Source organism: Acartia tonsa, chromosome 1 (genome assembly GCF_053477335.1).
Source record: "Acartia tonsa isolate MP-2025a chromosome 1, ASM5347733v1, whole genome shotgun sequence".
NCBI lineage: Eukaryota > Metazoa > Arthropoda > Copepoda > Calanoida > Acartiidae > Acartia > Acartia tonsa.
The window spans coordinates 57,040,560-57,051,229 of NC_137260.1; positions in this window are offsets into that span (position 1 = coordinate 57,040,560).

Here is a 10,670-nt window from a genome sequence, read left to right on the forward strand (position 1 = left end):
TATTATGAAAAAATAGATTTAAGACTTTTTAACCTATTTATTATATGTGTAAATTTATTTCAATATAAAAAGTTAAAAATTAAAACATTAAATTTCATTGGATAACAAATTTAATAACTTGGTTTTAAATTATTCGTAAAAATTGAAGACAGTCCAAAAATTAACAAATTTAGGAGAAGCTCTGCTACCAAAGTTATAAACATTAGCCCAGCAATCAATCAATCATCGGCTGTTTGACCTGAATGATAAATATAAGTGGGTGTGCAATAACTAATGTAAAAGTTACCATAGCCGCAAATTATTAAAACAATCCTAACAATTTTCCATTTTCCACTCCTGGAGCCGAGTACGACAAAATATATTTTTTTTAATCAATCTTAAATCGACACGGAGCTAAAAAATAAATCTTATTTTCACTGGGAGTGAATCGGAACTGCCCAAATGACGGCTCTAAATTGCTGTCGTTATGCATATTTGATAGCTACTAGTACCCTTCCCTTAATTTTTATAAAATTACTCTAGACATAAGTATAAGTAGTAAAATGATTATAATCATCTTTAAAGGAAGCTGCCCTATAAAGGAGATCTGTTAGTGAGATCTAAACTTACAGAAAGACAGCAAGCATCATCATGTTACTTTTATGTAGGGACGACAACATATTTGAGGAAGTCAAAGGACACCGGTTATATGAGTGAGTATAGAAGTAGCGAGACATTTTAAGAAAATGGTTGGTGGTGTGGTGGAGTTGGTAAAAACCATCAATAATCATGCTACATAATATTATATACACTGATGACAAAACAGGGTTGAATATTTCTCAATTTGTAAAAAAAAAATTGAATAATTTAAAGAAAAGCTGGCAATATTTTTAAAAACTGATAATAGAAATTTTTATTAATAATTTTTGGTTCGGCTTTCCAATGCTGTCATCAACAAATATGGAAAAAATCGGACTTTTTACCATCGGACGGACATACAGATACCTAAGTCATACAGAAGCTGATCAACAACCAGAAATTTTTTGCAACGTATTTAACTTTGTTATTTTTATTATTATTAAGTTATTTTGTGGTAGTTATCTTCCCCTGAAAACCATACTTTTAACCTTCAATATGATGTTGACCAAAAGTTTTAACCCCTTAGTTGACAAAACTTTTTTAATGTCAAATTGTAAGTATCGACCTTATCAAAGCATTTGACCCATGTTTATTATCATTTGCGAATCCACGCATACTGTAGTGGCCAAGTTGACTTTGTACCCTAAAAAACTTCAGCTACTATTATAAACAATGAATAACCCAACTTGGTAGATTTGGGATCTTGGCGTAAAGACAGAAAGATACCATACATTTCATCTCTTTTATATGCGAAGAAGCAAAAAAATTAAATCCTTTTTTAACTGCATTAAAAAATCAAATTTTCTCAAACATAAAAACTATTTATGAAAAATACATAACTTACCTAAGGGTTAAAAATGTTGGGATTGTGGTTATAGTGACCATTATTTATATTTCTATGTATTATATACACTAATATATCATGTATATAAGTGCTCCATATTTATATATTTATAATATATTATTTAGTTTTAGGGTTGTGTCAGATATATTGTATCATATACTCCCCTCTCTATTTTGAATACTTTAGAGAATAAACTCTCCCTGTGTGGTAATTTTACCCTTTTCATAGCTTTACCTAAACTAAAATAAGCATCAAACATAATGTTTTTATAAGTTCGTTTAGATGGTTTAGATCTAATATATGGTAAACCACCTTTGGTTTGGTGCTAATTAGAATACTTAAGGACGAGTAAGGGAAACAAAGCAATGCAGAATAGCTCCACAGGGCTAAAATGAATGAAAGATGTTGTTATAACTATCTCCCAGCTTGATTCTACTTTGAAACTGCCTACATTTGACTTCTACCTTTAACTATGTCACATCCTTCCTTAATACAATCAAACCATTTTAAAATAACACCAATAGAGAATCAGGTAGGGAGGGGACATTAGACTGTAATTCCCCATAGTTTTATCCTTCATAACAATAATAACAAGAATAGTTAAACATATTCCCTGGACCTCTAGGAAGCTTTTCTGTGAAGGAGAATATATTGATGTATGCCGAATAAGATTACTTTTTCTGTCGATTAAAATATTCGTTGAACAATTTTGACACTTATATTTTGAACCAATTCATTGAAAAGCACAGGGTTTTTGAGCCAACTAATAAGGAAATATTATTTAATAACTTTTAGTACCAGTCTATTTTGCAGGCTAATGTCCCTTCCCACCATGAGGAGAACCATATCGGTTCAGCGGTTCGCAAAATACTTCATTAAAGACATACTGTTACTTTTATATAATGGATAGAACTTGCTTTTAAAAAGTGTCTTGATTTCATTGAGGTACGCCGTGAGTCGTAACTATGAAGTTTCTTGATATTAAACAGAACATAAACATTAACCTATACTTTTTTTGTTTGATGCAAAATTTTTAACAGAATGCAATAAAGAAAATAATTAAAATCACTTATTTTGATTTGATTTTTAACATTTTTTATTAATCTTATTTAACCGGCTTAACGGACAATATCATTATAAAAATTGAATTTATCATTGCTTAATAATGGCAAGTATTAAAAATAAATCTTCAAAATGTTGAATTTTCTTTTTCATTTATAAATTCTATATTTGACACAATATTACATGTTTATAATCATTTGATTCTGTAAAAGATTTTTGGATGGAAAGAAAACGAAGTAGCGGGTTTCATCGTATATTCATAGTCTTCTATTTAAAGTCCCTGCGGGGCCTATTTCCTAACTTTATGGGTCAATAATTAACTTCTACTTAACCGAGCCTAAAATAACCTATCAAAAGCTACTGTGAAATACGACGAAACCCGCTACTTCGTTTTCTTTCCATGATCCGAATTATTTAGAAGCCTGTTAAAAATGTTGGCCTGAATTTAATAACATTTGAGGGTTTCCCCAAAATATTATTATTCAAAGTATAAGCAAAGCAAAGTTGTATACATAAAAATCAAATTTTGATATGTTTAATTTTTTTTATATACAAATTCTACTTTTTTCCTTTAGCTTTAAATTTTACATTTTATCTAATTCCACTACTTGAAGGGGAGGTGATGGGATCGATTCTGGCCCAACCCAAACCACGTCTTGTAATACAATTTATTTCTACTGCTGCTTTGTTAGAAGCGTGACATTATCAGTAATATCAGAAGTAATGACTCTACCCACAAACGGGCCATTGTTATTAACATAGAATTTGTGATTTTTGCTTATTCAGGAAGTTTGTCATTTTTAACGTACAGACGAAGGATATGACAGGCCTGTATTATAATGTAGATGCACTTCTAAATAATAAATTAAAAATCTATTTTAATAATATGTAATCTGTACAATACATAAATAGAATCGGCATACGCCGTCTGGCACATATGTTATATTGAAATAGACATAAATACATTAAACACATAAACATACAAAACTATAATGGGATGAGTTTATGGGTTTTACAATTTAAAAGGGAATCTCCCCTCACACCCCCCCCGGCCCCCCCCCCCCTCCGGATTATTATTATAATGGGGAAGGGGGAGGGGAAGGTTGCAAATTGACCAAAGGATCTCTAAAGGGTAAGGAGGTGTAGATTAGCAATATTAATAGCGAAGCTACTATATATTACAGTTTGTCCTTTTATAAGTTGTAATATTTCCAGTCAAAATTGAAAAAAAGTTTTTTTAATTTTCGTGCATGTCTTCTCCTGAAACCACTATTAGACACAAAAGAGTTGTCCTATTGATTTCAAACTCAATAATTCATTGTTGTTAATTAGAATGCCAAATTTAAGGCAAGGCTCTTCAACCAAACCCATAAGTATAAATGTAAGTTGTTCTTATACATTATGTAGTCGAGAAATGGTTTAAAACAATGGATTATTTTGCTACGCTACTTGTGGATGAATTCATGATTGTATAACTCTAAAAGCAATAATATAGCATCCTTTAACCCTAATATATATTTCTCCTCCCCTCCCCTTCAATTCTCTGAGTACACCTGTCTTACAAATATATTTAGTATTACAAGCGAAGCTTTTCTATAATTAGGGTCGGTCCGTCCGTCCGGAACGGATAGCTTTTTTCGTAAATTTAGGCATGTTAGAATTGTCCTATTGATTTTAAACTTTGCATGGTGATATATGTAGTAGTTAGGAACAACTTAAGCGTAGCAACTCTATAATCGTTACCAGAATGTCCATACGTCCATTTTATACATGTTCATTTTTAAATTTTTTAACACAAATTTATGTGATACAATTGTCCGATTGAACTGATTTTTGGAATACCGATTCCTAGGACAACAAAGTACAATGTTATAAGCGAAGCATCTCTATATTCAAGTCCTAAAAATGTAAGTATGTCCTTTAACATTATCCTGTATCAAGCAGTTTTTTCAACAAATTTACTTTTTACAATTTTGCTTCGACTCTTATACATATATATTCTGATTATTCAGGTTTTACACTCTACAAGTGTTAACGTCCGTTTGTTCAACTGTTTCAGAGCTTCGCTTTTATGGATGTTGTCATCCTTATTATTTAATAATTTCTACCCATATGGAGGGTCAAACAATTTTAATGGGTGTTCTAAGTAAGTGGGATTCAGAGGGAATGCCATTAAGACAATAAATTATATCTTTTTAAGTATTTACTTTTAAGATTTAATAGTAGCATTTGATTTGATTATGCTTGAAAAAAGTTTTAAAGATAAATGTCAGCCGTCAACCTACTACGATTTAATATTATTTTAATAAATCTAAAGATCAGCTGAATGTCTTACTGTTTTTTTAGGGCAAACCAACTGCTCAATAAACAAACAGCCATGCATAAAAAAAATTTGAAGGGTCAAAAGCACTAAAATTGCAACACTTTTTAATCGAATCGTATCATGCAATTTCAAATTTATATTTTGTCAAACCATTTTAAATCCATATAGGTCAAGCGAAACAGAATCACATACAAACGTCTTTTTACATTTATATTAGGGTGATGGTACATAATTATCGTTAGAAATGCATCCACTCTACAACTAGGGTATGTTGTACAGCTTTTCTACTAAAAATATTATATATGTAAATTAGTATTAATCTGAGCATCAGCTGATTAAATAAAATGATGGTTTATAATTATCATTGGTAAAACTGTTAATTCTAATACCAATAATCAAGGTTCTTCAATCAAATGTAGGAAAACAACGTTTATAGTGAAAATTATAAAGTTTGATGATAGACCATTGAACTTATAGACATGAAAGAATCGTCTGATTGCTTTAAAACTTTAAAAAGTTCCGTAGGTCTATTATGAAGGCCCAGGAAACGATTCAACTTTACAACTTATTAATAGTATTTGATTTTAAATTTTTAATTAAACTAAGATTTTTGCACTTTTCGCTATATCTTTGCATATTTTTTTTATATTGCCAAGACAAATAAAATGTGCAACTCTTGTTGTAACATTTTTTTTAGTTAAATTTCTAACTTTTTAAAAATCATCCTTAGCCGTATCGACCATCGCTTTTAAGATAAGTCCATTTCATTAAGGATTTATAATAATAGCAAATAGTTTCATTATCATAGCACACATACACACAAACACAAACACATGAACAATCATGGTGTGGTGCATGACAAATCTTTTTTGGTGTTTCATCATTTCGCGGATAAAAAATAAGCCAATAACAGAAATGCATCTGTAGGATTTTGATGACAATACCTGCCAAAAATCCTTCCTGTAATTGTTTAAACATTGACTTTAAGATCCTTTTATATTACAATACTCAATAGTAGATTTTCTTATTAAATTCCCTGTTTTTAAATATTTTTTTAGTCAAGTGAATTATTAAAGGCATTAAATTGTTCTCAAATATATTACTCTGTTAATGTTATATTTTCCAATGAAGGAATTAGAAACCTGCGGGAGGGATGAAACACCATATTTATTTTGGGCTGACCGGACAATAGGGTTATGACTATGACAATGGGGGGTTATGACTATGGCATGTGCCCATACTTTAGGGGGAATTATGACACACACACACACACACACAAACAATCAAGAACAATTATTTTCTTTAGTGGCGCAGCAACAATCTAAAACAAGTTTATAGGATAAAATAACAGTAAACTGTCGTACAGTTCAATTAAAAGCATCGAAAATTGTGATAAAATAAATTCTAAAGTAAGCTGTTTATATTAAAATATTTCAATGGATCTTAAGGGATAAGACAATGAACGATAGATTAATATAAATTTACAATGATAATAAACAAACCTACTTCTTCTGTAGTTAAAAAATAGGTTTATAACTTTTAGAACGAATGAATAAAACTTTTAGAACCAATGTAATTTACAGATCAATGTCTCCCACGATGGTAGAAACGAACCCAATCATAGCCTTTATACGGACGTATTGACAGACATACATATGTTACGTTATAGAGTAGATACGATGCATACAAACAAATAAGAAGATACACACACACACATATATATACACATATGATTGTTGTGTAATATTTATTCATAAACATTGATTTTTACAATCAAGTAGAAAATAGGAAGAAACCTCTTTTTCATTAACTTTAGAGGCGGCTATCGGTCAAAGAGCAAGATGTTTGCATATCTTTTAAACAACCTTAAAACAACCTTAATCAGCATCCAAAATACTCAGGAAACTCGAAGCTCTGTCCTTTAAAAAGGCATATTTTTCGCGAGTTTTATCTAGCCTCGCGCTTTCTATGCATTAATGGCTATTCCAGAGTATGTTTTTTTCTTCATATTTCATATACATTTTGTTCGAACTAAAACTGTGCGTCCAGCCGTTTGACTGAAATCAGCCATTAAAGTTACAGGGGAATAACTTATTTTATGTTATTGAAATGATCCGGTGTTTGTTATTTGTTATGGTTTATTGTCGGGGATAACATAGAGTTATGGTCATGGTTGCATTTATATTAATTTATACGCTTTTATTTACTTTTAATTTGTTGGATTGCGAACAGATCTATAGTATATATGTATACAAACAACTACCTCCCTTCCTTTTTCTACGACCTTCTTCGTCTGCTTCTAAATTATTTTCTGCTACTTGGCTGTGTTAATACAGGCGACACCATTGGTTGATTTTCAATGACCCATTAGAAAGGTTTCACATTGCACAAGGTAATAGCGATGGGGAGATACAGTTATTTAACCCTTTCTCCCTCTAGTGTTTTACTCTAATATATTGCGCAAAAATTTTATTTATCGCAAAGATGGTTTTATTAATTTCAGTCAACGACTTCTGAATTTCTTATGTTAAACATAATCTAAACTTTAAGTTTTTGTACATGTTTTTTTAATAAAGTTTTTTATAGAAGAAAAAGGAAGATAACATCCATAGAAGCAGACCTTTAAAAATCTAAAACTTTTATCTAACCCAATACTTGAGTAGATTCTCATTAATCAATAAAATTTAAACATTAAATTTCAGACATTTAATTTTTATATCAGCAAAAAATCTCATTTCTTTCAACATATTTTTACAAATAAACTTTAAACTAAGAATAGAATTCAATATAAAGTAGAATGTCAGTGAATTATTTGGTACAAAAAAAGAACAGACTTTTAGAACATAGGAGATAAAAGCTTTAGTCTAAATTTAAAAATGTATTCTTATTTTTAAAAGCCTAACCTATCTTGGAACCAGAGTGAGCTTCATCGCCCTTACTGAGATCATAAGTAACACATTGATGGACAAACGAACTAAAAACTATAGAAATCATATAGTCACATATTGATCTATTGTAACCCAAAATAGCATCCAAATAAATGGAATTTAAAAATCAATATCTTTACATAACATCATTTTACGGTGTGCTTTCATTGCCGCATATGTTTTTACAATATATAATCACAAACTATTGTTTTTCTCTCTTTTAATCGCTGTATCATTGTAAACCTCTCTAATTTAACTTATATTGTATTTTATAAAAAAAAATAGCGGCTAATCCCCCCTAGAAAACTCTAGGGGCACTTATGGTGGGAGGGGGAAAAGTCGAACTTCCCCCCCCCCCCGGCCTACTTTTAATTTGAGTTTTTTTTTGGGGGGGGGTCATTTTTTATTCGGAGGGTGGAGAAACCTTCCCTCATAATAGTTAAAACCTTCCCTGGACTTATAAGAAGTTTCACTTTGTAAAGGAGAACCATATCAGCTCAGCAGTTAGTGAGATTCTTCGCTACAGGCAAAAAAGCCTACTACTTCTTTAAGTGATAAATTTACGAAAGTAAATTCACACCATGCATATGAATACACATTTCACTTTTATTAAAAGAGATAGATCAACAAAGCGACATTTCAATAAATTCAGGGTTTGATATTGCTTCAATATTTTCTCTTTTAGGGCTATTCTATCTATAAATAAAATAATCTTTGAAAATACAAATAATAAACTAATTTAACGTTTAATGTTATAAACGTCCATTTTATGATTTATATTTTTCATAGATTTACACCAAATTGTTTACTGTAGTTTCCTTTACTGTTCTATTTTCATCAGCAATTTTATTAGTCGTATATTGCTGCCCTATTTAAGAACATCATTGCCAATGATTAATGTGAAGAATATTTATTTGTATTAAAAATGATTCTAGAATGAAGACAGATCAGTGATTGGATGTGACACAAGGTAGAATACAAATATACAAAGTCACAAGGGTGTACACATAATTTATACTAGGGTGGGAAGGGGGAGATTGGATGTGACACAAGGTAAAATACAAATATACAAAGTCACAAGGGTGTACACATAATTTATACTAGGGGGGGGGAATTGGATGTGGCACAAGGTTGCATACAAATTTATAGAAAATTTTAAAGTTATAATCAAGGGTGGGGGTGATGTCCCTCTTTTTAATTTTCAGTAGCAAGAACACACCCAGTGGCTCTCTGATGCTCCCTTGGGCTCCCTGCTATGGGAGAGAACCAATTATTTTCAAGGGTCAGAGCACATTACATACATCCTAGTTGGTTCAGGGATGAAGGGAGTTGCAAAAAATCATATTTTGTGAAAGAAAATGACTTGATCAACTTTTCAATTGTGACCCATATGTTTACTATTTTTACGAATTCGCCTCTAACATTTGTTGATAAGAATTACATATAAAAAAATTCGAATGCAAGAATTATTTAACTAGTTGAAAAGTTTGAAGCTGAGTAGTAATTTCAAAGGTTAATGTCAACAATATAGCATTTGATAATATGTTCAAGACTGACATTTCATTTACTTTCAATTTACATTCTTTTTGAGTCGACTTTATGTAAACTATAGGCTATAGTCTTATGTTGATATTATAACAACATCAATTCCTTTATCCCTGAAAACTGAATATCGAATGTCTGTCAACTCGAATATGTGATCATTGTTTCAGAGTTTATGCTGGTGTCCTATAAATTCAACAAAACACATTGCAAATTATAATTATAGCACAATCACCTCCCTTTACTAGGGACAGCGGAGAGACTCATGTGTGACGTCATAAAATGACGCCTAAAATAGAAGGATGAGAGTAGAAGTGGGAAAGGAAACCCCTAAAAAAGAGATGGATAATAGACAAATTTTTATGACGTCACACATTACACTTTCCACTGTCCCTTACTCGTATCATTAAAAACTCCTTTGAATTTGCTACTTGATGTTTTTGCAAATATAAAACACTTTGCATATGTGACAATTATGCGGCAGTGATGATACACCGTTTCTGCTTGCACTAGTTACTTAATCAATCATATCAAATCTATAACTGATTTTCTTTCAATTAAAACAATATTCAGTATTTTGTTTATTTGGGTGTACGTTATAAATAGCGCAGCTACTCTAAATTTGACTTTGTTTGTTCGTTCATCAGTCCATCAGGGGTGATTGACAGACAAAAGCAATCTTTTAATTGTCCGTTTTGGAAACCTATACATAGAAAGGTTACCCGATGAAGCCTTATCTGTACCACTTTTGATACCTGTGACGTCATATAAATGAGGGATTCTCCATCTTTTTTTTTATGGGTTTTCTTTCCTACTTCTCGTCTTATCTCCCTCATTTTATGACGTCACAGGAATCAAATGTGGTGCAAAAGTGGTCAGGTAACCCAAATTAAATTGTCTTTTTTTATGACATAAAACTTTACTGACTATTTTAATTAAAAGATATTTAGCTCTTTATTGTTGCGCTTCTTATAAACATTACTGTCCTTGTTTTTAAAAAAAAGTTAGTAAAGATATTCTTAGTAAAGAGATGCATCAATTCTAAGCATTACATACTTTAGGCTTGCCTCAACAGAAAAATTTGAAAACTTGACAATCTTAGATTATTTAGATCTTAAAAAGCTCACAAGTTCTCATGAATTTAGATATAAATTGAAATGCTGAATAATATAAATGTTCTTTTTGTTGATTGATATTCTAAAAAGTCTTATAAAAAAGATATCGCCTGAAATACTCAGTATGATAAAAATCCTCGATTTTAGGTTGAAAAATATTTTACTTTAGTTTATCTAGTTAGTCTAATCTAGACCACCTTTGTTCAACTTTTTTGCTGCAATATCGTCATACAAATTTA